The sequence below is a fragment of the Lynx rufus genome, unplaced genomic scaffold (genome assembly GCF_022079265.1).
Source record: "Lynx rufus isolate CCGP_SWC_20201006 ecotype Redwood Valley unplaced genomic scaffold, mLynRuf1.p SCAF_10, whole genome shotgun sequence".
Lineage (NCBI taxonomy): Eukaryota > Metazoa > Chordata > Mammalia > Carnivora > Felidae > Lynx > Lynx rufus.
In genome coordinates this window covers 74,611,930-74,639,481 of record NW_025814824.1, presented here as the reverse complement: position 1 = coordinate 74,639,481, position 27,552 = coordinate 74,611,930, and positions in this window count along the sequence as shown.

Sequence of the window (27,552 nt, the reverse complement as noted above, 5' to 3'; positions counted from 1 at the left end):
CTGATGAGACAAGGATTGAGTCTTGATCCAAGATAGCCACCAACCGTGGGCCAGAACTCCACTGTGTGCATGATTATGACTAAGCAAAGCAACTGGATTCTTTTTCTCAGGGAGCAGAGAAGAAAGAAACGAAAGGGGGAAAAAGGAAACAGCAACAGAGGAGCTGGATCCCGTGAGTGGTGGCCTGTGGCATCCTGAGCGAGGCTGGTGGTGGCTCCACCAGCCCCAGTGATGCGCTTTCCTGGGTACGTGCATGTCTCTGTGCAGTTTTATGCCAGCTTCCACCACCTGAGTCAAAGCATGGTGATGCTCACAGTTCCAGGAGGTGCAATTCACACAGACGTCAGGGCTAGGTGGTGCCAAGTTCAGATCTGTGTGGTCTTCAGCAAATGGCCTAGTGCCTCTGAGCCTCAGTTTTCTCAGTGTTAAATGGGGTAATACTAACATCCTTGTAGGTGTGTGTGAGGATTAAATAAATAGATGCTAAGCAACCTGGTCCATAGTTCATTGTCAGTAATAGCTTCATCCCTTACCTGAGATCTTCTACAGGTACTGGCATCTACAAGTAGTTCCTGTCTTCTGGTCACCATGGCGACCCTAGACAAGCTCATAAATATCCACTAATGAAGCAGAGATATTTTCACTTTTCCCTGCTGTGTTTGTCTGTGTCTCGGATAGATTAAAAACTCCCAGAGGAGTCACATTTTAGAGTATGCAGTCTGGCCATTTATAATCCACATCATCTACTGTGATATGGGCAAAAACCATCAACTAGGAAAAATAGAAAAAGTTCAATTCAGTCTTCCCTGAGCACAAAATTGCCTCTATATTTCTGATGGTTTAGGGAACACCTAGAGAGTGGGAATGAGAACAATTTTGGGTTGGTTTTAGAAGAAAGAAGAGCCTTTGGTCAATTGGTGTCATTCAACAGACCATCAAGTAAGGTGCCTGCCTTGATGCCTTTCCTTCAAACTTCCCTTTGGGTTTGTCATTAATTTTGATTCCTCTTGAGCACCTCATCATACCAGGTCCTGAGCTAAGCATGAGGGTCTCAGATATGAAACTAGCCTTGGACCTGATCCAAGGAGCTCACCATCAGCAATACCATTTTCCTTCTTCATAAGATAAAGGTCTTGGACCAAGAGATTTTTAAATCCCTTCTCACCTTGAAATTCTGTGATTTTCATGACTATGAGGTCAATTCTAGGAAGAAGCCCTGTACAGAAAGGCTTTACTTGAAGATAAAGATGAGAGTGGGAGAGAATGGAAATATCATGGATTTTTGCAAAGAATCTAAAGTACTACCAAAATCTGGGGCACCTGGGGGGCTCAGTCGGTTAAGCATCCAACTTCAGCTCAGGTCATGATCTCATGGTTTGTGGGTTAGAACCTCGAGTCAGGCTCTGTGCTGACAGTTCAGAGCCTGGAGCCTGTTTCAGATTCTGTGTCTCCCTCTCTCTCTGCTCCTCCCCCTCTCATGCTCTGTCTCTCTGTGTCTCTCAAAAATGAATAAATGTTAAACAATTGTAAAGTATTACCACAATCTTTCCATAAGTTTAAAAGACTATCACGTAACTGGGACCCAAGTGTGTGAATAAGCTGCCTCCACTGTTGAGATTCAGAATGTCTGGGCCAGACATCTGTAGTGAGTTCACTTTAACACTTGTTTTGAAATGTGAATTTGTTCCTATGCCATGGATGCACTGGAGAATACTTTAAGCATAATACAGATGTTTATTTCATCCACAAGAAATGCTAGGTGCAAGCAGAACCATCCTGAACCAACTTCGTAGTGTCAAATAAAACACAAATCTGGACCGAGACAAGGAGACACTTTATTTGATAGGTTTTTGCAATGGTGGCAGACGGACAACTACAGTAGGAAAAACTCTCCCACTGGGAGATCTGCAATGCTTTCAAAAATTAAGTGAGGGGCACCTGGGTGGCTCAGCTGATTAGGCATCTGACTCTGGCTCAGGTCATGATCACGGTTCGTGAGTTCGAGTCCCAAGTCGGGCTCTCTGCTAATAGCTCAGAGCCTAAAGCCTGCTTCCAATTCTGTGTCTCCCTCTCTCTCTGCCCCTCCCCTGATCACGCTCTGTCCCTCTCTCTCTCTTCAAAAATAAATAAATATTTTTTAAAAATTAGAAAAAAAAGATTAAGTGAAAGGATTTTTCTTTTATGGAGAGAATTAATGAAGGCCTGAAAGAACCAACCATGGAGAGAAGGGCATGATCAGACAGAGTAGCTCAGAGGATTCCACTTTTTGAGGGTGGACCAACAAAGCTCAGACACCTAGGGGAAGGAGAGAAAGCTTAACCCAAGTTTGGGTAACAAGCATTTTGTTCCAGTGGATCAGTGGGACAAAACAACTCAGCTAATCATTTCTAAAGCAAAAAAAAAAAGGGAATTTGGAGGGTCTGTGTCTGGCCTTGCCGCAGGTTAACAAAGGGTCATCCGGGAGGCTTCTCTAAGTCACATGAGGAGGGTGGTTCTTTGCAGTGAGCTGTTTCTGGAACACCGAAAGGAGAAGGGGGTTCTCTCATCATCCCTGTTTCCCAGGATCATAGGACTCCAGTTAAATTCAACACTGTTGGCAGGATTACACAAAATGCACGCAAGCATACGCTTCAAACATCGCCAGCTGCCTCAGCTCTCCCCCAGATCAGGGTTACAGCTGCCCCTCTGGCTTCAGATAACCCCCTCCCACCACTTGACCATTACTCACAAGCTTTCCCTCACTTGTATAAGCCAACTTCAGGTCTTCCACAAGGTAAGGGGCCATGCGTCATGTGGCATTCATGTATTTCTTAACAACGTAATATATGCAAGACTGTGACATCATTTCTATCAGGTTCCTTTCTTTTTATTAATGTGTCCCTGCAAAAGCTTTTGAGCGTTGGGCCCTAAGCCCATTTTCGCCATTGGCCCTGGGGTTTGCACTTGCACTGCCTTTTATAGCACCGGGATTTTCAGGAGCACATGTCATGTGACGGCAGAACTGACTGTACCGGCAGTGGGTCCCCAAGGAGCTTCCTAGGAGAGAGAGCACCCCCTGAACAATGCTCTTGAGTGAAGCACATTCCAGGGAACGCGGGTCTCCCACATTCTCTGTGGCACATATGCAGTCTTGCCGTGCTCCGCTCGGCGGTGAAGCGTTTGTCTCCAGACGGGGTGGGGTGGGGGGATGGCAAGCTGAGATCCAGGGCTACCCCTGCCTGACAAGCCCACGGCTCTGTCTGCTCGGAGGGAGTTCCTGAACCCGCCTGTGAAAAAGCAGGAGAGTTTTTCATTGCATTTGGAATTGGAGGGAGTTAATTACATGAACAAGAGTGTATCTTAAACACCAAAATGAGACCCTACTAATGACCTAAAGAAGCGCTTCCAAACCTTACAGAAAAAGATGATATTTATTAATCACTCGTGGCCCAAGGCAACTGGTGAGGAAATCTGACTGCCCCAGACCCCACCCAGGCTGCTCTGAGGGTTCAGGGGGTCCAGTGTCCCTGTACCTTCAGAGGCTGGTGTGCCATGGACAGCTTTGACCCAAGGAGAGGGTAAAACTGAAGAATCTCACAAAAAGTGAAATCATGGGACCACCACTCAATGGGAAAGGGGAAGAGAGGAAGGGAAGGAGAGGTATATGGCAGTTTTTAAGCTCCTACTGGAAGAAATAAAGCTGTTTCTGTATTAAGGTTACCACACATCCCTGGGGCACCTGGATGGCTCGGTCAGTTGAACATCCGACTTCAGCTCAGGTCATGATCTCACAGTTTGTGGGCTCGAGCCCCATGTCGGGCTTTGTGCTATCAGTTCAGAGCCCGGAGCCTGCTTCAGATTCTGTGTCTCCCTCTCTCTCTGCTCCTCCCCCACTCGCACTCTGTCTTTCCCTGTCTCTCAAAAAATGAATAAATGTTAAAAAAAATATATTAAGGTTACCACACACCCCAATGTACCCAGGGTAGTCCTGGTTAATGTGACCCCTCTTATTCGCAAAGGGTTCCACTCATCCTATTCATATTCCAACAAAGTTGACACTCCTTAATAAATATTTGGTCAAACTGTGGTATAATAAGAAATATGTCTGGTCTTTGTCCCTGGGATCTAGCATAGAGAACCTAAAACCCTTGCAATTTCCTGAGTGATAGGAGCATCTTTTATTATCCATAATGCCCCATTTTCAAACACAGCTGAGTTTATGCTAATAAGGTGAGGCTTGGTGGGCCCCTAGAGAGCTTCCGGATGGAGACTGGTCCCCAGAGACACCAGCCATATGATTATAGGGTTGGAACTTTCAGCCTGGGACCCCCTCGGGTGGGAAAAAGAGAGGGAAAGAGAGAGGGGCTGCCGATTGAGTTCAATCACCAATGGATGATTAATCAATCATACTTACAAAGTGGAACTTCCATTAAAACCCCAACGTGGTGGGATTTGGGAGCTTCTGGGTTAGTGAACATATCTACATGCCAGGAGGGTGGCAATCTGCACCCACTAGACTTGTGACTGGTGTCTGAAGGGAAGTCAATCTCATGAGACTGAACCCTGAAACTTATGGAGTCTAGCTCTGGGTAGTTAATGTCAGAATAAGACTGAAATATTGGACACCCAGTTGCTGACAGAGAATTAGAGACAGCCATTTCAAGTTTTCATTCTAACCCCTTCTAGAAGACCCAGAGTCTCAGACAAAGGGTTTGACATCTGAGTGGCAGATGTCAAATCGAAAATCGCCCTTCCCCCTCAGCAACAGCAACAGTGATCCTGGGGTCACGTGTCTCCCTGACATGCATCAAGGCTCCATGTTGCACACGTCCTCAGGCACCACTCACCGTGTTTCATGTGAAGGTGTGGACTCCATATTCTTTAGCTCCTAGGAAGGAGGAAATCAAGGTCACATTTCTGGCACCCTCTCTATCTGATCACTCCTGACTCTGCCATCTCTTCATGATTTTCTTTTCCCTGCTCAGGCAGTAGATGAGAAGTTTTGCAAACCAGCTGGCTAAATAGATGTCTAATTGTGCAACAAAATGCCAGTGCCCTGGGAACCTGGGTGGCTTAGTCGGTGGAGCACCGACTCTGGCTCAAGTCATGATCTCATGGGGTTCCCTGCTGTCAGGACAGAGCCTGCTTCAGATCCTCTGTCGCCCTCTCTCTCTGCATCTCCCCCACTCATGCTGTCTCTATCTCAAAAATAAACAAAAAAAACGCCAATGCCCTTTGTGGCAAACATCCCACCTAAAGCCTTGTGCTTGTCTTAGTCTTAGGGAGGGAACAAGAGGGTCTCCCTGACCAAATGCTACACCGTCCACAAAGCCAACCACATCCACCTCCCTCAGTCCCCTTCTTCTATCTCTTGGAGAGGGTGTGGATCTATCCCATTCCATCTTTTCTCAGTAAGATTTGTGAGGACTTGCATACTCCGAGGAGGACACATATCTACTATCATGGCAAGTGACATTGTTAACACATCTGCCACAGAGTCCTGCTCACAGGGAAGAGGGCTGAAGCTAATCAGGTCTCTTAGGAAGCATATGTGAGACTCTACAGAGGCCTCCAAGAAACATTAGGTGGGACATCACTGAGCTCTGGGGTCCTGCATTAAAAATTGAATTACCCAGGGCAGCTGGGTGGCTCAGTTGGTTGAGCATCCAACTTCGGCTCAGGTCATGATCTCACGGTCTGTGAGTTTGAGCCCCATGTCGGGCATGCTGCTGTCAGCACAGAGCCTGCTTCAGATCCTCTGTCCCCCTCTCTCTGCCCCTTCCCCGCTTGCTCTCTCTCAAAAATAAATAAACATGTAAAAATTGAATTACTCATTCGTTCATATACATATTTATGTGTTCATTCAACAAATATTTATTGAGCACGTGCCTGTGTTAGGCACCAGTAATCGCAATCTAATCTAATGAAAGAGAAAGGAGAGGTAATCTTTTTGGCCTGGCCCAAGGTTGTTACCTCCTTCCAGCTTTCCTCAATCCATCCTTCACCTCCAGCTAGAGTAGATCCCCTCTTTCTCTGAGCCCTGGTGGTGGACCAGGACCTGTTAAAGACCTGCGACTGTTCACTTGCAGCCCTTCAGAATGCTTTTTGGCTACAAATAACGGGAAACCCATCCAGCTGTGGCTTAAATAAAGCAGACACTTACTACTGTACTTCATAAGACTAGGAGTCTGAGAATCCAGGGTAGGTCAAAGATCAATGAAATCCTTCAAGAGCCCAGTCTCTTCCTAACTTATAGCTCCTCCTTCCTAAGTTGCTAGGGTTTTTGTTTTGTTTTGTTTTCTGTTTTTTGGCTTTTTCCATTTTCACGCATCATCTCAAGGTCACACTATGGCCAATAGCAGTTATATATAAGTCCTCAAACCAACATCTCACTGAAGAAAGAACTGGCACAAACAACAAGGTTTTTCCTTCAGAGGCTCTGCCTTTTTTCTAGGAAGGGAGGGCCCCAAGCACACCTCCCCTCTGATCTCTTTGGCCAGAACTGGAGCCAGAAACACTCACGATGAGGGATGACATTGCCCGGGCTGCCTTAGACATACGGTGACTCACCCCTGGGACTTACTACATCCCAGGGAGAAGGGTGGAAAGTGGGGAAAGCCACTGGGCTTGGAATGGCCAACCTTGACCAGTCAGCCCCTCAGTGCCCCTGAGTCTGCAATGTCTGCACCCTTCTTGCCGACATCCCAAGTGCAAGCCCCTCCTCTCTTCCCCCTCCCAGGAATACGGCCCTTCCCATAAGCTGCTGGAGCCACCCCGTAAATGTTTGTGAGTAAAAGACAACCAAATCAAACCCAAACAGTTTGGTGTTATGGAAGGTATGGAGAGAAGAATTTGGAAGAAGAGTGTTCCATAGACTTAGTGAACAAATAGAACCCATAGACCAGTAGCTCTTTGCCAGAAGACCATGAATGAGTGTTCCATGAACCCCGGAAACTATAGGAAGCATTTTACATAAATGTGTATATGAAGGTTGGGTAGGGTGTGTCCTTGGTTTCTATGGAATCCCGAAAATTTCTGCAACCACCAAGTCTTGGAGGCCCCGCCTCAAATGGCCTGCGGCAACACTCTCCAATTACCCAGGGGCACACCAGGAGCCAGGGTCTTACAAGGAAGGTAACCCGACTGGGCAGAGCACCCAAGCATCCGGTACACTGGAATCTTACCACTTCTCTTCCCGTGGTCACAGACTCCAGCTGTTCTATTTTAAGAGGCCGGTCCAAAGGGTGTTATTATTCTGTCTTCCAGCACCGTCTGAGAAGAGTCTCTCACCATGACTCACCACCATCCTCCCCTGAACAATGGCCTGTGGGCTCCATCACTCACTCTTGCTGACACACCGGACTGGAAAGAGCTGATTCTAAGTGAGCGGTTGTGTGGGTATATGGAATACTGAGGGCAGGGGCAGAGGGAGGAAGGTGGGCTGGAGGTAGAGCCAGTACTCACCATCCAGACTTACCACAACCCTGGGGAAGGGAACGGAAATTTATTTATAGACGCTGGAGGCCGGTGACCTACCCGTTAAGTTCCAAGTGGCCTCTGATGGCCCAAAGCGTATACACAGGAAGGGGGGGGGATCCGAAAGAAGCCCCTCTTCTCTCCTCCGTCAGTGGGCAGCTCCTTCCCACCTATCAGGATGGAGAACAGGCTGCTGCTGAGTGAGCTAATTGGAGGATAGCACCCACCCCCATAATTCAGAGTGAGACAAGACGCAGAAGAGTTTCCCCTGTTCAGCCTCTCTGGTCTGCACCCTGGTTAAGCCCTGATCTTGTAACACTATCTTGGGAAACATGTCTGGTTCTCAGGTGGTTTCCTTAAAGGGAAAGTTACAAGGCTGGTTTTTACTATTATTCCCAACAGCCTCTGATCACATGAAAGTAACTCTGGGAAGGATCTAGAGAGGCCAGGAGGAGAGACACCTTGGGGGACTAATGAGAGGCTTCCAAGAAGAGGAAAGAGTCAGACTCTGGCCTCTGAACATCTCATACCTATGGTTCTCAACATGGCTGCCCCTAGAATCAGAAAGATTTGTCAACATCAGGATTGCTTACCCCTTACCTACTGACTCAGAATCTTGCAGAGGATGGGACGGGCACCTGGACTTTTCGAAAGTTCTCCATGAAACTCTGAAGCAGCTGGTGCTGGAGGTCCAAGATCTGAGCCAACCCAGATCTGCTCCACTGCCTGTATAGGAGATGCCCATTCGAGGGCAGTCCCCACTTCAAAAGGAAAGAAAAGGCTTTCTGAAGCCAGAATCTCTCAAAACAGTGGGGTCCAGACCTCAGCCAGGTCCTCTGAGGGCAGCGGATCTCCTGTTTCTAGCTCCTCCAAGCTTGCACGCATGTGTCACCCTGCACTGCCAGCACCCCCCTCCCCCCCAAGAGGCATCATTCCCAGAGCCACAAGTCTATGGAGATCCTGACTGGAAATAACCTCTGTCATCTAGCGGCTGACAGACACAATACCAGAAACAGTGCACTTATTATCACTGGAGAAAAAAAAAAAAATTGAATGGGATTTCGAATAACCACGGAATGGCTCACACAGTGCTCAGGAATTCATTATCAAAGTTGGCTCCGCTCCTCTCAGACGTGCCTTTGGCACTCTTGGTTCTGAAACTTGCACTCCTAAATGGAGGCTGGGGCTGCAGAGAGCAGGCACCCGAGATGATGTGGGGAAGGGAAGGGTTCAGAAGTGGGCTGGGTGGTGGTTGCCTAGGGGAAAAGCACGATATCCACTGGAATTGTTCAGTTACAATGGCAGAGTCTGTGTGGTTTCAGAAAAAAAAGGATATTTCTGAGCATTGATGAAAGCGCCCAGAGTTCTAGCTAAGGAATCTTTCTCCAGCTCCCGGTTCTGCTTTCCTCTTTGGGGGCTTCAATTTTGTCCAGGCCCGCCCAATATGGCAGCAGAGACACTCCCTGCGGCTCCAGGTGGATGGGCTGCCAGCATAGCCTCTCCAGGAAAGCACTCTTCTTTGTTCTAGAACATCCAGCATAAGACTGAGGGTGGGATCTCATTGGCAGCTGTGTCTTCTAGACATTTCGGAGCAAAGCACAGTGGCCGGGCCTGGAGCTGAAAGGAAAGTTCAGCTCCACTCAAACCACATGAATTGGCAGGATGGCAGTGGCTTCTTAAGGGAAACTTAAGGTGCTGTCATAAAAAGTCGGGGGAGCAGATGCTGGGAAGGCATGCAGGAACTCTTCCCAGACACCATAGCAGGAATGAAAAGTGCTTGCTCTGCCTTCTCTCAGATGCCGTGCTCATCTCTACTATAGATTTTTCTAGGTGGCCATTTCTTTACTCTTCTGCACCAGTTATGTGCTTTGGGGGAGCAGCTGTGACGCCTATCATCCTCACCCTAGTAGCTCAACACCTACTATGGAGTAGATGCTTAATAAATCCTAGTGGAATGATGTAAATAGCACAGAACTGAGATTTAAAAATCCTGGGTCTTTGTCTTGATTCTGCCCCTAACTTGAATGTAGACTTTGAGCAGTGACTTCTCTTCCTTGGGCCTCTTTCGGAGATACTAGTTGAGGGTTTGGCAAACTTTCTTTGCAGAGGGCCAGATAGTCAATATTTTGTGCTTCGTGTGCCATGGGGTTCCCAACAACTCAGCTCTTCCGATGACGCACAACCGCAGAAAAAGGCAATATGTAAATAAGCGGGCATTGCTGTGTTCCAATAACATTTTATTAACAAAAAGGCAATGGCCCAAATTTGGCTGTCTGGCCCTAGCTTGCCACCTGTCTGGTAGATGCTTTTTTCTTTCCTTTGTCTATTGCTGTGTGATAGTCCGCTCAAAAGTTCAGCAGCTTAAACAAACAGCAATCATTTATTTTGCCCGCGCATCCGCAATCCGGGAGACTCGTAAGGTACACCTCATCTCTGCTCCAGGCATTTTCAGCTGAAGAAGCTCCATGGAGGCTGAAGGACCCACTTCCAAGATGGTTCACTCCCATGGTTGGCAAGTTGGCGCTGGCTGTCGGCTGGGAACTCGTGTGGGGCTGTTGACCAGGGACTTCATACTGCTCCATGTGTGCTTCTCCATGGGGCTGCTGGGGCCCCAAAAGTTGTTCTCATCCAACAGATGAGAAGAAGAAGCTGTCAGAGTCGTAAGGCCTGAGTTCAGAAGCTGGCACGGTGGTGTGGTGGACTATTGGCCCAGTAGCCACAGAGCCCGGCCAGATTCAAGTGGAGGACACACAGTTGCCACCTGTCAATGGGAAGAATGTCAAAGAATTTGTAGCCACACACAATCTACCACGCTGAATGCTAAGGGCTCTGCTAGTTAAGATGTCCCATGGTTTGAAGGCTCAGTCTGACCTTGGATTCCAGGAACAACTGTCCAGTTCCCTAAACTGATTCTCTAAGAGCATCACCATACCCCATACCTGAATCCCTCAGGTCCCTTGACCTTTATAATGTCCCTGCAATCCCTCTTCTCCGTCCCCACCGCCACCACCCAGAGCAACCTGAATGTTGCAGTGAGCTCTTAACTGGTCTCTTGGTTCCCAGGCTATCCATCTGCTGCCAGCGTCATCCTCCTAAAGCATTCAGTGCTTGCCTATCAAATCGCTAGGGACTCCCTCCTGCCACATTGGGCTCCATTTTCTTTCCCAGCCTTACTTCTGAATACTTCTTTCAAGCTGAAAAGCCACATCCTTTGTCTGAAATTTCTAATTCTCTCTTCCACCCTTCTTACTATTGAAATAACCCAGCTTTTTATTTTTTTAATTTTGTTTGATGTTTATTTATTTTTGAGAGAGAGAGAGACAGACCATGAGCAGGGGAGGGGCAGAGAGAGAGAGAGGGAGACACAGAATCCAAAGCAGGCTCCAGGCTGTGAGCTGTCAGCAGAGTCCGATGTAGGGCTCGAACCCACAAACCGCGAGATCATGACCTGAACAGAAGTAGGACACTTAACCAACTGAGCCACCCAGGCGCCCCGAGACTCAGCTCTAACGCCACCACCTCCATGAAGCATTCCCTTAATCCTTTCCTCCCCTCCCAACTGGTTAGGATGCCCTCACTGTGCACCCAGGGACCCCAGTATTTCCTTTGGCCATAGCAACTATCACACGGTGCTCATGGCACTTAAAAAAAAGTCCATTTTCCACTAGACTCTTATCTCTTCGAGGGCAGAGATTTGAGCTTTTTCTCTTATAATACCAATGCCTGGCACAGAGCCTGGCATATAGCTGGCATTCAGCAAATGTTTATTGGATGGATAAATGTTTGCTCATTACTTTTTAGGCAATTTTGAAAAACAGAATAGTAAACCTTAGAAGGCAAATAACACACTGGGGAAAAAAACAAACAGTTGTTATAGATATGATAAAGAGCTAATCTATCTATATTACAAAGATCCTTTATAAACCAATAAGGAAAAACTTAACCTCAGAGGACCTTAGGCTAAAAACACAAACAGAAAAGAATAAACACAAATGGCCAATAAACACACGGAAAAAAACGTCCAACAAAGCCTTACAAATTAAACACTATGCCATTTTATGTTTCATATTAGGAAGCACAAAAAAATGGCAATACTTGGTTGTAATTAGGTTATGAGGAAGGGAGCACTTTCATCCACTGCTGATGGAATATTCTTAAGCTCATTGTCACACGTTCTAAAAGTCTTTTAAATGTGCAGCCCCTCATAACCAACCATTCTACTTCTAGAATTTTAATTCCAAGGAGTTAATTAGTAATACGCCTGCATCTTCACATACAGGTCCCATTAATTCCTCATTATTTTCTGATTGATTGTTCAGCCTCTAAGAACACACTGACATTACAGTCACGGGAACGGATAGTATCTTACCACTGATGGTATCATACCAATCTGGGGCCAAGAACAGAAACTCCCCTAGTCTGGTTATTGGACACCAGCCTGGGGAAAGCATTTCGAGGGCTGCTATAACTTATAGTTGGTCATGACTTATATAGGGTCAATGAATTCCATCATCTGCAGTGCCAATTGGAAAATACCCAACAATTACTTGAAAGATCAGTTTGGGAGGGGAATTCTGCCTTGGCAACTAGAAAGGAAAAGTATTTATTGAGCACCTTCTGTGTGCCAAGAAGTTACTTACATGACTTCAATTTAGTTCTTTTTGGGCAGCCATGATTATCCTATTTTACTGATAGAAAAACTAAGATACAGGACGCCTGGGTGTCTCAGTCAGTTAGTGTCCGACTTCGGCCCAGGTTATGATCTCATGGTCCGTGAGTTCGAGCCCGCATCGGGTTTTGTGCTGACAGCTCAGAGCCTGGAGCCTGTGTCAGATTCTGTGTCTGCCTCTCTCTCTGTCCCTCCCCTGCTCACACTCTCTCTGTCTCAAAAATAAATAAAAAAAAGAAAAAGAAAAAAGAAAGAAAGAAAGAAAGAAAGAAAGAAAGAAAGAAAGAAAGGGAAGAAAGAAAAACTAAGATACAGTGTAAGGAGAAAAACTAATGTATGAACCAGGCATCCCCCCCCCAAAACCCATGAAAATTGTACCTAGAATAATCCTTAAGAAAGCAGTGCTTGGACATGCTGTTATTTATGCAAAGGAGATTGAGCATAGCCATTTTGGTTGCTCTTCATTAAATTACATTGAGTGAAATATTGTCCAACATCCACGTTCCATAGCCTCAAATATTCTCCTGGGTACACACTAATAACCTATCATTCACATGGGAAGGAAATAATCTGATTCTGAGCAGGACAGAGTGGAACAGGCCGCTGAATGGATTCTCACTTGGAGCATCGTCTTTTTTTTTTTTTTTTTTTAATTTTTTTTTTCAACGTTTATTTATTTTTGGGACAGAGAGAGACAGAGCATGAACGGGGGAGGGGCAGAGAGAGAGAGGGAGACACAGAATCGGAAACAAGCTCCAGGCTCTGAGCCATCAGCCCAGAGCCCGACGCGGGGCTCGAACTCCCGGACCGCGAGATCGTGACCTGGCTGAAGTCGGACGCTTAACCGACTGCGCCACCCAGGCGCCCCTGGAGCGTCTTCTTTTAAGTAAGTTCTCAGTCAACATACCTGAGCATATTGTGATAATTGCCTAAGGACAGACTGCCCTGCCCTGGCAGCTTAGAAATTCCTCTGAAATTATTCCTTTTTGCACATTCTGAGAAATAAACACACAAGCCCCAAATGCGCATTTGCATCCACGTGATAAGCTGATAATGATTACTTGGCTGATGCCTCACCCCTCCTCCAGAACCATAGTGTTTTCTCATGCCTCCAAGGAGCCTTGTGGTGAATGTACAGAACCTGGCCCAGGGTCTGTGACTGGGGTCCGCAGCAGAAAGGAGGGACAGGAAACCATCAGACTATTGAAAATGACCAATGGGGTCTTTTGTTTTAGTGCTGTTATTGTTTTGCAGGGATTGGTTCAATTCTCGGTTAAGCTTCTCAAAAATACTTGGATTTGGGGCGCCTGGGTGGCTCAGTTGGTTAAGCATCCGCCTTCGGCTTAAGTCATGATCTCACAGTCCGTTAGTTCAAGCCCCCAATCAGGCTCTGCGCTGACAGCTCAGAGCCTGGAGCCAGCTTCAGATTCTGTGTCTCCCTCTCTCTCTGCTTCTCCCCCACTTGCTCTCTCTCTCTCTCTCTCTCAAAAAAAAAAAAAACAATTTTTTTTTTTTTCAATATTTGGATCTGGTTTCTTGGAGGTTCAACAAATATATGTAGTCAATTGTGGATTTTTTTTCCTTTGGCTTAGTTGTTTGTTAAGGTATGTTTTGGTTGCTTTAAGTTCAAATACCTGCTTTGAAGTTCCGATGAAAGATGAAATTATACACAAGCATACACTCAGCAATAAAGCCAAGGAATATGATTGTAACCATTCACAATAAAATCAAATTGTACCTCTCACATCAGCTGTCTTCTTTTATCCTTTTTATTCTTGCCTATCACCATTCTACAGATGGGGGTTTATTGTTAAAAAAAAAAAAGTTAACTGACTTGCAGCTTGTGTAATATATCCAATGATTCTCAGTCTCCTTGTGCGAGGAGATGCCTTTGAAAACTGGAGTTTGGGGCAGACCACATGGTGGGAAAAGACTTAAAATGTAGTAATTATGATACGATGGCTGCCAGAATGGGAGAGCATTCTAGAGCATCATTAAAGAGATAGTCAAGGAGGACCTGGGTGGCTCAGTCGGTTAAGGGTCCCACTTCAGCTCAGGTCATGATTTCACAGATTGTGGGTTCAAGCCCCGCATCAGGCTCTGTGCTGACAGCTCAGAGCCTGGAGCCTGCTTTAGATTCTGTGTCTCCCTCTGTCTCTGCCCCTCCTCTGCTTGCGCTCTGTCTCTCTCGGTCTCAAAAATGAATAAACACGGGGGCGCCTGGGTGGCTCAGTCGGTTAAGCAGCCGACTTCAGCTCAGGTCATGATCTCGCGGTCCGTGAGTTCGAGCCCCGCGTCGGGCTCTGTGCTGACAGCTCAGAGCCTGGAGCCTGTTTCGGATTCTTTGTCTCCCTCTCTCTGACCCTCCCCCGTTCATGCTTTGTCTCTCTGTATCTCAAAAATAAATAAAAAACATTAAAAATTAAAAAAAAAATGAATAAACACAAAAGAAATTTTTTAAAAAAGAGGCAGTTAACACACTTTCCTGGAAGGCACCATCCCCTGCAACTATGCCCCTCACCAACTAAACTTCTTTAGTGCCGTGACCATGCCCATAAATATTCTAGCCTCGCATTGTGCAATATGGAAGCCATCAGCCACATGTGGCCATTCTGAGTTGAGATGTGCTCTAAGTATAAAATACACACAGGATTTTGAGAATTTAGGACAAAAGAAAGAAGGTAAAGTATCTCAAAAATAATTTTTCTACTGGTTGCATGTTGAAATAACATCCTGAGTATATTGGGTAAAATAAAATATCTCATTAAAATTCACTTCACCTATTTCTTTTAACTTCTTTTAATATGACTACCGAAAAAGTATAATTACATACAGTGTTCACATTATATTTCTATTGGGCCGTGCTACTCTGGAAGCCAAGTTCTCCCATGTTCTGGAAAATACACAACACTTCATTTGAACTGGCTTGATGTTGGCCTTAGCTTCTCACCTGTAATAGGGCAGTGCAAGGGACAGGGTTCCTGAAGATCTCAGGACCCAAATCCTGGGCAAGGAAAATGGGTACTTTAGTTTACCAGCCATGAATCAAAATTCCAAGAAACCCGGAATACAACTCATCCCAGTCCCTTTCCAGTTTGGAAATCATTCTTTCCACGGTGCTTTTTTTTTTTTCTTTCAATTTATGGGAATTTGCATCATTTCAAATTTTGCGGGCAGTATGAAAGCTTAATGAATATGTTTTATATCGCCACACTTCTAGTTCACACAATTCAGATTTCTATTAAATGTATCCTTAGAGTAACGGGAGAGGCGTGTCCTGCTCTGCCCTGTATCTCATAACCACTCAGAGGTGCACGGTCGGAGAATACAGAGTAGCATCTTTTCTCAGTTATAACCAAAACATTTTTTACATGGTGATTAAAGCTGCTCCAGACAGGTAGAGACAATCCAGTGGTCAGGTAGTGCTGAGTCAGTCAGGACAGGGGCAGGGCAGGAAACAGGACAGAGATCCTTTCTCACCCTCAACCTCACATATAATAGCAACCGCCTTCTGAGTGTAAGCTTAGCATTCCTGTTATACACTGCCTGCCTGGGAAGGGACCTCAGAAGTCGTCAGGGCGGGCCTCCACCCCATGCATAAGGTTTGATAGCAGCCATCTGGCTTCTACTGGACCCTCCCTTGTAATGAACCCCGCCCCCCAGGTACAACCCAGGTGGTTAGGTTCTAGGGTTCATTTCTAACACCTCCGACTGTATAAAGTTCATGGGTCTGCTGACAAAGTGGTCAGATGTTCATTCTGCCGTGAACAGAAGGAGATGGGAGAGGGGAAAGGGCTCCCTAGATGCTAGGTGCTGCACGCATGCTCGTCTGTCTGTCTGCATTCAGAGTGCCTACTTCTTTAAAACAGGCAGGGGCTGCCTTCCAAGTGCCCAGCAAGCTCTTGCTTTCACAAAGATGCATTGGCAATTACTCAGCCCCGCTCTGGTCCAGGCATTTACAAATTGATTTGTTCCCATGTTTCCAGGTACAGAAAATAGGCAGCTGAGTAATGATCCATGGGTGAGGACTGGGAGTCCAGGGTGGGCTTTGTACGTGGAGGAAGAGGTGCAGAGCGAGGAGGAGGTGACCCAGAGACATGTGGGAGAGCAGAGGCTGTGTGCGTAGGGTCTGCTGACTTCAAGTCAACTGCAGAAACGTGGACCGTGAAACAAAAGGAGCAGTTGATCTGGAGTCAGCCAGACATGGATATAAATCCTAGCTCTGTCACTCACCCTCTGTGTGGCTGGAGAAGGCCCATCATCCCTTCGACTCTCTTTCATCCATAAAATGGGAATAGCAGTAGATACCTTGCAATATAAAGTAGTGCTGAGCTACCGGAGCCAGGCTGCAATGTACTAGCCGCATGACCTTTGGAAACTTGTTTTGTAACAGATTTATGCCGGCGTGATTGACATACAATAAGCTACACATGCTCAAAGCTACAATTTTATGAGATTTGACACACATAAACACATGTGAAACCATCACCACAGCAGCTGAGATGATGATGAACACACCCATCCCCCCAAGTTTCCCAGTGCCCCTCCCACCTCCCCAAGCCCTCACCTCCAGGGAACCAGCGACCTGCTTTCTATCCTGCAGATCAGGTTACATTTTCTTTGTTTAGTGTCAAATAGTTTCTATTGCTGTGTCACCAAATTCACTAATGTCTGACGTCTAACTTCCCGTGAATCCCATCTGATGTATTTTTACCTCTGACATGGTGGTTTTCATCTCTAGAACCTCATTTGGGGTATTTTGGTTTTTCAAAATATCTTCCTTGGATCTATTCAATATGTCTGACCCTTCCTCTGGCTTTTAGAACATATGGAATAAAGTTATAATGGCCGTTTTCATGTCCTTATATGCTAATTCTATCATCGATGTCATTTCTGGGTCACATGTGATTGATTTTTCTCCATATTTTGCTGCTCTTGGGCGGCTGGTTATTACTGGATGCCAGACATCATAAATTTTACCTCGTTGTGTGCTGGACATTGTTGTATCAAACAAACAAACAAATTTGAATAGATCCCGTTTTAATTTAGTACACTTACTACCACAAATGGTAAAGGTGTATATATATATATATTTTTTAAACTTTTTGCACATTTAGTGCATCCACTTAAACATCTTCTCTGGCCCAGCCACAGTTACGTATCTCTAAAATGTATCTTTGAGGTGTGTTTTCTGGGATGTGGAAGCAGTTTGATCCTTCCAGGGCTTCCTTTGAAGCTTTGCTAAGACAAGAGCGGTATTTACTCTAGTGTTAATTTTCCCCACTACCAAGGCAATACCCTTCCTGGCCCTCTAACCGCCCCTACGTGTGCTGAGAGTTTCCCACACTGGCTGTAGGGATCAGGAACTAGTCCCGGTGGTGCCGGGTGAACTCTCAGCAGGCAATGCTTCCTCCTGTTCTCTGGGGTCTTTTCTAAGACTCAGTTTCTTCACACACAGGCAGTGATCAGTGAACTGAATACTTGCAAGTGACCCTTTGCAGAGGTCCAGAGTTCTCTGCCGGTGAAGCTCTCCTCTCTCTGGTGCTCTACCCTGCACACCCGAGCCACCTTGACTTCCTTGGACTCCTGGTGCTCTGTCCTGGGCTCAAGAATGTGCTATGCTCTGCTGGATTCCCCGTATCGGCACCGTGGACTGGAAACTCCCCAGGCAGCGAGCTGGAGCATGCCTGCAGCTTGCCTCATTTGTTTCCTGTCCCTCAGGGCTCACTGTCCTTCCTTCCACAGGTACCCAAAGTCTGGAGAGCTGTCATTTGGTTTTTCAGTTATTTCAAGAGGAAGAGTAAATCTGATCCCTGTTACTCCAGTTGGGCCAGAAGTAGAAGCCGGGAAACTCACTCTTTTAAATTCTCTAGGACTCAGTTTCCTCACCTGTAAAATGAGAGTAAGAATAGTGCCTCTGTCGCAGAGCTGTGGTGAGGATTAAATGCATGAATACTTGAATCTAATGCATAGTAATTGCTCTATAAGTAGAAGCTACCATTCCTTGGATTGTTGTTACTGTTCTTCCCCCCCCCCCCCACACACACACCCTGCCCCTCAAATCTTTAGTTAAATTCTAATTAGTTAGCATAGAGTGTAATATTGGTTTCAGGGGTTAGGACTGAGCGATTCATCATTTACATATAATACCCAGTGCTCATCACAAGTGCCTTCCTTAAAACCCATTACCCATTTACCCCAGTCCCACCCTCCTCCCTCCGCCAACCCTCGGTTTTTTCTCCATCATTAAGAGTCTTTTGTGGTTAGCTTCCCTCTCTCTTTGTTGTTGTTCTTCATTATTATTATTATTATTATTACTATTACCATCACTGTAGGATCTATAGATGGGTTTCTGGGATCTGTGAAACTCCTGACTTTTTGATCTCAAGCACAGCACTGACACCTCATTGGTATTATATATTTGTACCTTTACTATTCTACTCCAGACCTCTCCAGCAGATAACTACTCATCCTCTTACTTGGGAGCAAGCTAAGAATGACCTTTGAGATCTTTAACAGCCATAATTTCTATGCCTCAGAGATCTAATTGATATTCTCATCGAGCAAATTAGCATTTGCAGCAAACATACCTCACTCCAGATTTATTATGCTCCCTAAATTAATGTAACAAGGATATTCTGAAGAGCAAACCAGAGTTTAATTCATATGAGTCTGGAGGTCAGTCTCTGAGTTGGCTAGAGGAATTCAAGGCAGGAAAGAAAAAGGCTGATTCCAATCCTTCCCAGGCTAACCATATGGGCAAATGGGACAGAGAACTCAGCTCTCAAGAAAAGGAAACAAACCTATTTGGGACATGCAGTTGAATCAAAGGAAATAGTGGCCTCAGCCCCTCCACCCCCTTAATTTCCCACTCCTGGCCTTCAGACAGCTTCCTTCAGGGTTGATGTGGTTGGTATCAGATGCAATGGTCATAACTCTTCATGGACCAGACACTGACGGGGTCCTCCTGGACACCTGGGGAAAGTCAGCATTTGAGGCAGGTCACAACCCAACACCTGCACAAGTCTTAAGAAGCAGCAGCCCAACCCCCTTGCACCGCTTTATCTCGTGTAAGAAAAGTAGCTTTATTGTCCTAAGAACTAAAATCTTTATGCTTGAATCAGCAATGACTACTTGGTACCCTGGTTTCTCATTAAGGTACCTGCAGTTCATTAACGAACTGGCATTTGCCCTTTTTCTCATCTCTGAAAGCAAGATAATCATGAACAGAATTTTCACAAATATCTATGCACTGAAAAGGATGAAGTCTGGTCCCAAAGGGTGTTTTAGGGTTAAGGGGGTATGAATCTAGGATGTTCAGGGAGCATGTCTGCCCTTAAACCTAGGGCCATAGTTTAGGGCTTGTATTGATTCTTTTATTCGACAGTTATTAAGAAAAGGTCTGAAATAATTTATTCTCAGACATCTGCAGTTCAAGAGGGGATCTAAGTAAGACAAAGACACAACGAATCGGAACTCATGGTAGAAAATGCTTAGGGCTAGAAAGTTTATTACATGGTAGTTAAGACTTAGAACTTTGGAGTCAGAACTGGGTTTGCCCTACTGGTTTTGTCACTGACTAACTGTGTGTCCTTGGGCAAGTCATTTCATTTCCTGAGCCATGGTATTCCCCATTGGTTTCCTCTTTGGTAATTTGAAGGTCAGAGAGCAGTTGTGTGAATCAAACAAGGGGAGATATACAAAGTAGTTAGGACACTGGTCTGAGTCAGTTAGCTAATACTATGAATTGTTTTTCCAGTCCAAAGGAGGACAAGATCTTAAACAGTTCCCCATGGGGGGTGGCAGTCACTTGGTGGCTCCCTGGACCAGAGATAGGGAAGAATTTTGGAAGCTGGAGCATTCTGCTTCCACTCCCTGATGGCCAAAGGTTTCAAGGAAGATTCAGAATGTTTCTACTTTCGTCTGGAGGCCTGGGCAGCCTTGGTGTGAGCTACATAAGCTCTGTATACACTCCTTTTCTTGCCTTATGCTCCTTGACAACTTCATTCGCTCTCAGAGGCTGAACTCTCACCCAATATGCTAAGATTTCATATCTCTGGGCAATGCAGCTTGTCCCAAACCAAATGGCCCCCTCTCTGTGGCTGCAAACTCATTTATGAATGGCATCATCTTTCCAGGAATTGAAGCCAGAAAACTTACTGACACCTTCAGTAGCTCCTTTTCCTCCTTTCCTTTACCCTGTATCACCCACCATCGTGCCCATTCTCGCATTCTGATCCCATACAATCAAGTCTTGTCAATTTGATCTGCTAAGTATTTCCTGAATCCATGCACATAGCCACGGCCCTGTGCCGGTCATCGTCACCCTCCCCCTGGTGGCTCTGCTGCAATCTTGCCTGTTGTCAACCCAGCTCCACTCTGGTGAGGATGAATGAAAATCCACCTGTGGGTCTATCCTGCTGCTGCATCTCCCATGGCTCCCTAAACACCTCCTTCCTCCTAGCCTTATGCTCCTCCCCACTCTTCTTTTCTGATAGATCCCAATTTTGCTTGAGGCAGCCATATGCTGAGTTAAAAATCTTACTTTCCAGTCTCCCTTGACGCTTGTGATTAGGTTCTGGTCAAGGAGATGTAAGCAAAGTCTCTGAGCTGGGCTTGTAGAGAAACCATGTTTTTCTGATAAGAAAGGAGGGGGGTGTTCAACTGTACGAATCACCTTTTTCTCTTCCCTCTGTCTGTCTGACACACAGACTGATGCCTGCAGGAGGAGTCCTCTGGACATCAGGAAGAGGAAAGTCGCCCATTAAGTTTGGTAGGGCAGGAAGCTAGAGGGAGCCTGTTCACTCAATGACTTCCCGAACCAGCCACAGTCACCCAGGACCATGCAGCCCCAGATTTCTTGTTACGCAAAGAAAAGAAATCTCTATTGGGTTAAGTAACTGCATCTCGGTTCCTGTTGCTGAAGTCAGATTTGGTCTTAACTGATATACTCTTCCATGAACTACAGGAACAGTTTGCAAACTTGAGTGAGCATCCAAATTGCTGGGGCACTTGATCCAAGTTCAGGGTGGGGATCCTACCCCAGTGGATTCTGCTCTATTTGGATCTGCAGTGGGGGCCTGCAGCTGGTATTCACTGATGTTCTATGTAGAACAGTTAGGAAAACACCAAGTCCTGGAAATGACACTTGGGCAGTTAAGGAAAGAAACACACGGATTCTGTGTTTGTAAGGAATGTCATGAATGGCCTCTACAGCTTTTCTAGGCTCATCTCTGGCCATTCCCACTGGCTGTCCCTGCCCAGAACTTAACATTCCGTGATTGCGCCTGTGCTGTTTCTGTGTCTTTGAAGCCCTTCCTACCTCTCTGGACCTGGGCCTTACCCAGTCTGCAGTGTGTAGCTGCCCACCACTCAGGAGCCCTTGAAAAGTTTTGGGTGGAGAGAAAGTTCTGGAAGGTAGGGTGGGGAAAGTTGGGAGGATATGTTGTAGGGTCAGATTTGCATGCCCACCTGATCCCACTGCTTTGGCTTGGAGGATGAGGGTTGTAAATTGTACTGGCTTTAGTTTCAGCTCTTTTTTAATAATAATTTCTGAGACTGGAATCTGTGGCCAGAGTGGAATGCCTGTCTCAGAAAATTATTAATTTTAGTGGGCTGTTTTCTCCTTTTCACTTTCCATTTCCATTTTGAGAGTTAGAGTCAACACCAAGCATAATAGAAGCAATCAGATAGGCTCCAGTGGAAACCAGGAACATCTAATTAAATCCTTATATTTGCAGGTCTAGCTCTCAAGGGAGGAAAGAACATTTGACTAGTTTGATATTTATGGAGGGCATTCACTCATTCAATCATGCATTCTCTCATTTACTCGCTCCCTCACTCTGCACTGACAAGATTCTCTTTGTTACAAATAAAAGAAACACAATTCAGGCTGTCTTAAGTCAGAGAAAGAGAATTCATTAGCTCCTATACCTGGAAGGTCTAAGAGTTCAGCTGGCTCCCCACATGGGGGCTTAAATTATATGCCCAAATGTGTCCTACTCCTTCTTCTTTTCTCCTCATTCTCCTTTTCCCCTCCTCCTGCCTCTCCTTTTCCCATCCTTCAGTCAGACTCTTTCCTTGTGGCAAATAAAGGAGCCTCTAGCAGCTTCGAATGAACATCCCTACAGTTTAGCAACCTAGGGAAGAGAGGTTGTCTACTGCTAGAACCAACCAAAAAGTCCCAAGGAGAACTCTAACCTGGCTTGTGTTATATGTCCTTGCCTGAAACCGAGTTCTGTGGCCAGAAGTTTGGAACAGTCTGATTAGGCTGGCCCGGGATGCATGGCCAGGTTAGAGAATGTGAGGGGTCAAGCTTAGCCCCACCTAATCATGGAGAATGTGTACAGGATACTGAAAAGACATAACCAACAGATTCCACCATTCCATCCATCCATCATCCATCCATCCATCCAACCATCCATCCAACCACCCATCCATTCTTCCATCCATCCACTCATCCAATCATCCATCTATCCATCCATCCACCGATCCATCCATCCCTTCATCCATCCTTCCATCCATCAATTTGTCCACCTGACAAGGATTTTTTAGAGCCTTTTCTATGCTTGGTTCTGTACAGGCACCCGTGTCAGGTCCTCTGCCACACAACTAATGGGCAGAATCAGGGCTTAGCACAAAGCTTAGCCCAAAGTAGGTGTTCAGCCAATGTTAGAATGAATTAATAGATGACCTGAGTCTTAAGCCTAGGTCACTAGGATGATAATGCCCCTGATGTAAAATGACAGTGAAGACAGGAAAAGTGGCCCTGGGGTGAAGGGGCTATGCCAAGCAGAGTACTTGAGTGTCTTATGCTGCCCCCATGACTGATGGAATACCACCTCTCCCCTGGTAGCAAGAGAGCCAGGCAAGGGTGGGAATTCTCTGTGGCTCTGCACTGCCAGTCTCAGAGATTGGGGACTGAGGCAATTATTCTGAGCCATCAAATGAATAAATATTTTGGAATGAGAGTCAGCAGGGAGATGTGATGGGATTTAAATGCTGATGTAATATGCCCAGCTGCTTTCAGGAGCCATAGTCACTGATAGGACTGGGAGAAGGCAGGCAAGAGCTCACCAGCTAGGGCACTAACAAGCCAGTAACTACGGTCCTCGTTTCCCTCGTCTCCTTCGGGGGATGCTCCCAGGGAAGGGAAGGACACTCTGCCCTGCTGTATTTTTGGCCGTTATGTCCACCAGAATTTGGATCATGTTAGTGGGCATTCTATGTCTCCACCAGTGATGGGAAATCTCCTGGTGATGGAGAGGTAGACTTCACTGTAAGAACCACCATTATGCTTGCCACTCAGCATTAAATAAACATTAGCCCCACAGATGGAGCAGAGTCGGAGCTCAGAGTTGGTTGTCGAACAGGATTTTTATGAGCATTCTCAATGTTCAGTGGATTCATTTCTCGTTCAATTGATAATTCGCTCATAAATTTCTTCCTTCCTTCCTTCCTTCCTCCCTTCATTCATTCAACAAGCATTTTGGTGAGGTGTATTTTTTTTTAAGTAGGCTCTATGCCCAGTGTGGAGCCCAATGCGGGGCTTGAACACCGGATCCTGAGCTGAAATCAAGAGTCGGATGCTTAACTGACTGAGCCACGGAGGCACCCCAGTGATGTGTATTATTAATGCCGCACCCAGATCCCTTCTTACTGTTTCTGTGCCCTGCACCTGCTCCCTAAGTGGGCCTTCCTTTCCAACAGCCCACACCCATGAGTCTTTTCAAGACTCTTCTTGGGAATGTACATCCCCCCCGTTCCCAAGGTGCCTTTAACCAGTGACTTCTCAGTTCAGGAGTCAGAAAGCCCCAGACCCTGACCCTAATCCAGAAAACTATGGATGCAACTTATATTCCAGGGGCCCCAAGGGACCAGGATGAAGCTGCCTGGGAGGAATTTTTTCCAAAATCATGTTCCTTCCCAGAAGGCTGGGGCTATAGCGTGAGGCAAGTGACAGGATTGTGCACAGAGTTTAAGGGGACACTTACTCTGAGACTCATGCACCAGCCTCCACATTTTTGCACCCTGGGTGCCTCCCTCTGTTCCCCAGGCCCTCCCCCTCTTCCCTGTCTGCTTCCCCTGCTCCTTTATGGGTTTCCCCTGGGAGCATTTCCACGATACCCACGTGTCTGCACGTCTTCATCTCAGGGTCTGTTTCTGGAAGCCCGACCAAAGTTGACTAAGTGCTGTGTGCTGGAAACTGTCCTGTGTGCACAAGAAGGAGTGTGACCTAGTCTCTGCCCTCTGAAAGCTCACAATCCTAGGGGACCACAAGGCGCAAGGCCCTGTCCCTGCAAATAGCCACGCCACCTCTGGCTGTAGTCCTGAGGCAGAGAGAAACTCACCCAAGCGCTCCAGTCACAGGCCTCAGCTGCCTCGTTACTGAAAGCTGCCCCTGGCTGCTGATTTCAGGAGGATGGCAGCAGATGAAACATTAAAACACTTTTTAAAATAATTGGTTTTGTACAGTCAGTTGCTGCAGACATCCCCAGATTTGCATGCTTCAAAGGCAAAGAGGGTTGTTCTTAATGAATTTATCTTGCAATACTTGGATTTGAGGTTTAGTGCAATGCCAGCTGCAGGGGGACACTTGCCTCTTGTCACCAAAGTGCCTTAGCGTAGAGATTGTGCACGAGGCCAGGGTGTTCTGAAGCATCCATGCAGAGGAACTAGGGAGCCAACAAAGGGATTTCAGTTGTGGGCTAAATCCCAGAGGTCCCCCCCCAATTTACCCTTGTAGTGGCTGGAAGAATGTCCCCCAAACTCCATGTCTATCTGGACTCCCAGAAGCAAGTCAGACCCACAGACTGGGAGTTAAGAAACTGCACAAAGTGACAAGTCACTGGCAACCTGATGTGGCCCCTCCCAGCCTCATGCCAAAACTTTATGACCAGGCAGGAAAAAAAAAAAAAAAAAAAAAGAACGTTCCCACCAAGGTGGGGAATGAAGATGGGCCTTCAAATTAAGCACCCTGATCTCAGATGTTCAGCCTCTGGAACTGCGAGAGTACATTTCTGTGGTTTGAGCCACTGGGTCCATGGCATTCTGCTGTAGAGGCCCAGACTAAGACAGCAGGAGTGGGCACTGGGAGAGGCTACAAGATCGGAGGAGGGGAGAAGCGTCTTTCTCACGCCTGTTTTCCTCCTGATCCATCAACGTGCCACGGCAGCAGCCCCGGGGCCCGCACTAATCACTGGTTCCAGTTTCCAGGTGTTCCAGCCCCCCCACGGCCAGGCTCATGGTCCCCTCTGTGAGGTGCCAGCAGCTCCCTCCGCTCGAGCTCTCAGGGGTTCTGCACACCAGCCCTGTGTGGTTTGCCTCTGAGCAGCGAGGCTCTGACAATTCCAAGTCTTCCCCTTGCTCCCCCAGACCTGGGGTGGACTTTGACACCTGCAGGGCTCTCTGCACTACCTTACGGCTCCCTTTGATTTGTCAGTCCTCTGATGTTCGTTAGGATAATTCCCTGTTTTGAATTCTCTCTGTTCAAACAGCAGCATTATTTGTTTCCCTGACCCCGACGTCCCACATGGGAGCTCGTCTGGTGACCTAGATCCTTGCGGGAATGATGCGGCAGAGTCATGGTCAACTGCCAGTGGACACACAGTCTGAGCAAGAAATAAACCTTTGTGCTGTAACCCGTCAAGATTTCTCGGGTCATTTTTGTTATGCGGCACGATCTAGCCTATCCTGACTAACACAGAAGCCTCAAAGTCACATGCCCTCTTTCTGGGCTCTTAGAGAGGATTCCTTCAAGGCACCAGTGGGCAGAGAATTGCTCCCAGAGCAAGCTCCACACTGGCAATTTTACAAATGCCCCAAAGCTTGGGCAGATCTTGCTGTGTTTGAAACTGAGTAAAAAAGAAAAGCCCAGGGCGCCTGGGTGGCTCAGTCAGTTAAGTGTCCAAATCTTGATTTTGGCTCAGGTCATGATCTCACAGTTGTGGGATCGAGCCCCACATTGGGCTCCACACTGACAGCATGGAACCTACTTGGGATTCTCTCTCTGCCCCTCTCCTGCTTGTGCTCTCTCTCTCTCTCTCTCTCTGTCTGTCTCTCAAAATAAATTAAAAAAATTTTAAGACAAAAGCTTAGAGTCTAAGTGTGAATATTTTTATCATATAAAGAGTTTTAAAAATAACTAAGGAAGAGACAAATACCCCTGTGGGAAAATGGCCTAAGGGACATATGGGAAAATGCTCAGTTTTACCAGTAATCAATCAAAATTTCAAGTACATAATCAACAATTCAAATCTGTCAAAAATTCATGTATGTAATACGATTGTTATAACTTAAATGGTGTCCCCCCCCTCCCGCAACCCTGCAAAAGAAGGTCTACTGAACTCCTAGCCCCCAGTACTTGACAACGTGATCTTATTTGCAAATAGGGTCATTGCAGATGTGGTTAGTTAAGATGGGGGTCTTACTGGAGTAGGACAGGTCTCTAATCCACTGTGACTGGGGTCCATATAATGAAATGGCCATGGGAAGACAGACACCCAAGGGAGAAAGCCGTGTGATGATGAGGGTAGAGATTGGAGTTCTTCAGTGAAGGGGAGGAACACCGAAGACTGTCAACAAACTGCCAGAAGCCAGGAAGAAGAGGAAGGATCCCCCTACAGTTCTCCTTTCTTCTTCTTCTTCTTCTTCTTCTTCTTCTTCTTCTTCTTTTAACATTTATTCCTTTTTTGAGAGTCAGAGAGAGACAGTGTGAGTGGGGGAAGGACAGAGAGAGAAGGAGACACAGAATCGGAAGCAGGCTCCAGGCTCTGAGCTGTCAGCACCGAGCCCAACGCAAGGTTCGAACACACAAACCGCGAGATCATGACCTGAGCCAAAGTCGGGCACTCAACTGACTGAGCCACCCAGGCGCCCTTCCCCCTACAGTTTTCTGTGGGAACACGATCCTGCCAATGTCTTAATTTGGGACATTAGCCTTCAGAACTGTGACACAATAAATTTGTTATTTTCAGCCATACAGGTTGAGGTACTTCATAAGAACAGCCCTAGGAAACTAATAAAACCAATTTTTATTTTTTATATTGGAAAAGAATAAATTACCCAGGACTTAGTAGAATGTTCATGAGGGGTGGGCCACCTGGGTAACTCGGTCGGTTAAGCATTTGACTTCACCTCAGATCTTACAGTTCGTGAGTTTGAGCCCTGAGTCAGAATCTGTGCTGACAGCTCAGAGACTGGACCCTGCTTCTAATTCTATGTCTCCCTCTCTCTCTGCCCCTCCCCCACTTGCTCTCTCTCTCTCTCTCTCTCTGTCTCAAAAATAAATAAACATTAAAAAAAAAAAGAATGTTCATGAGGAGTGAGGGGCAGGCACTCTTATACAGACTGATGGGAGACCAGAATTGTATAGTTATTTTTGATAGATCAACTGGCAAAATGTAGCAATAACAGCCTTAAAAATATTT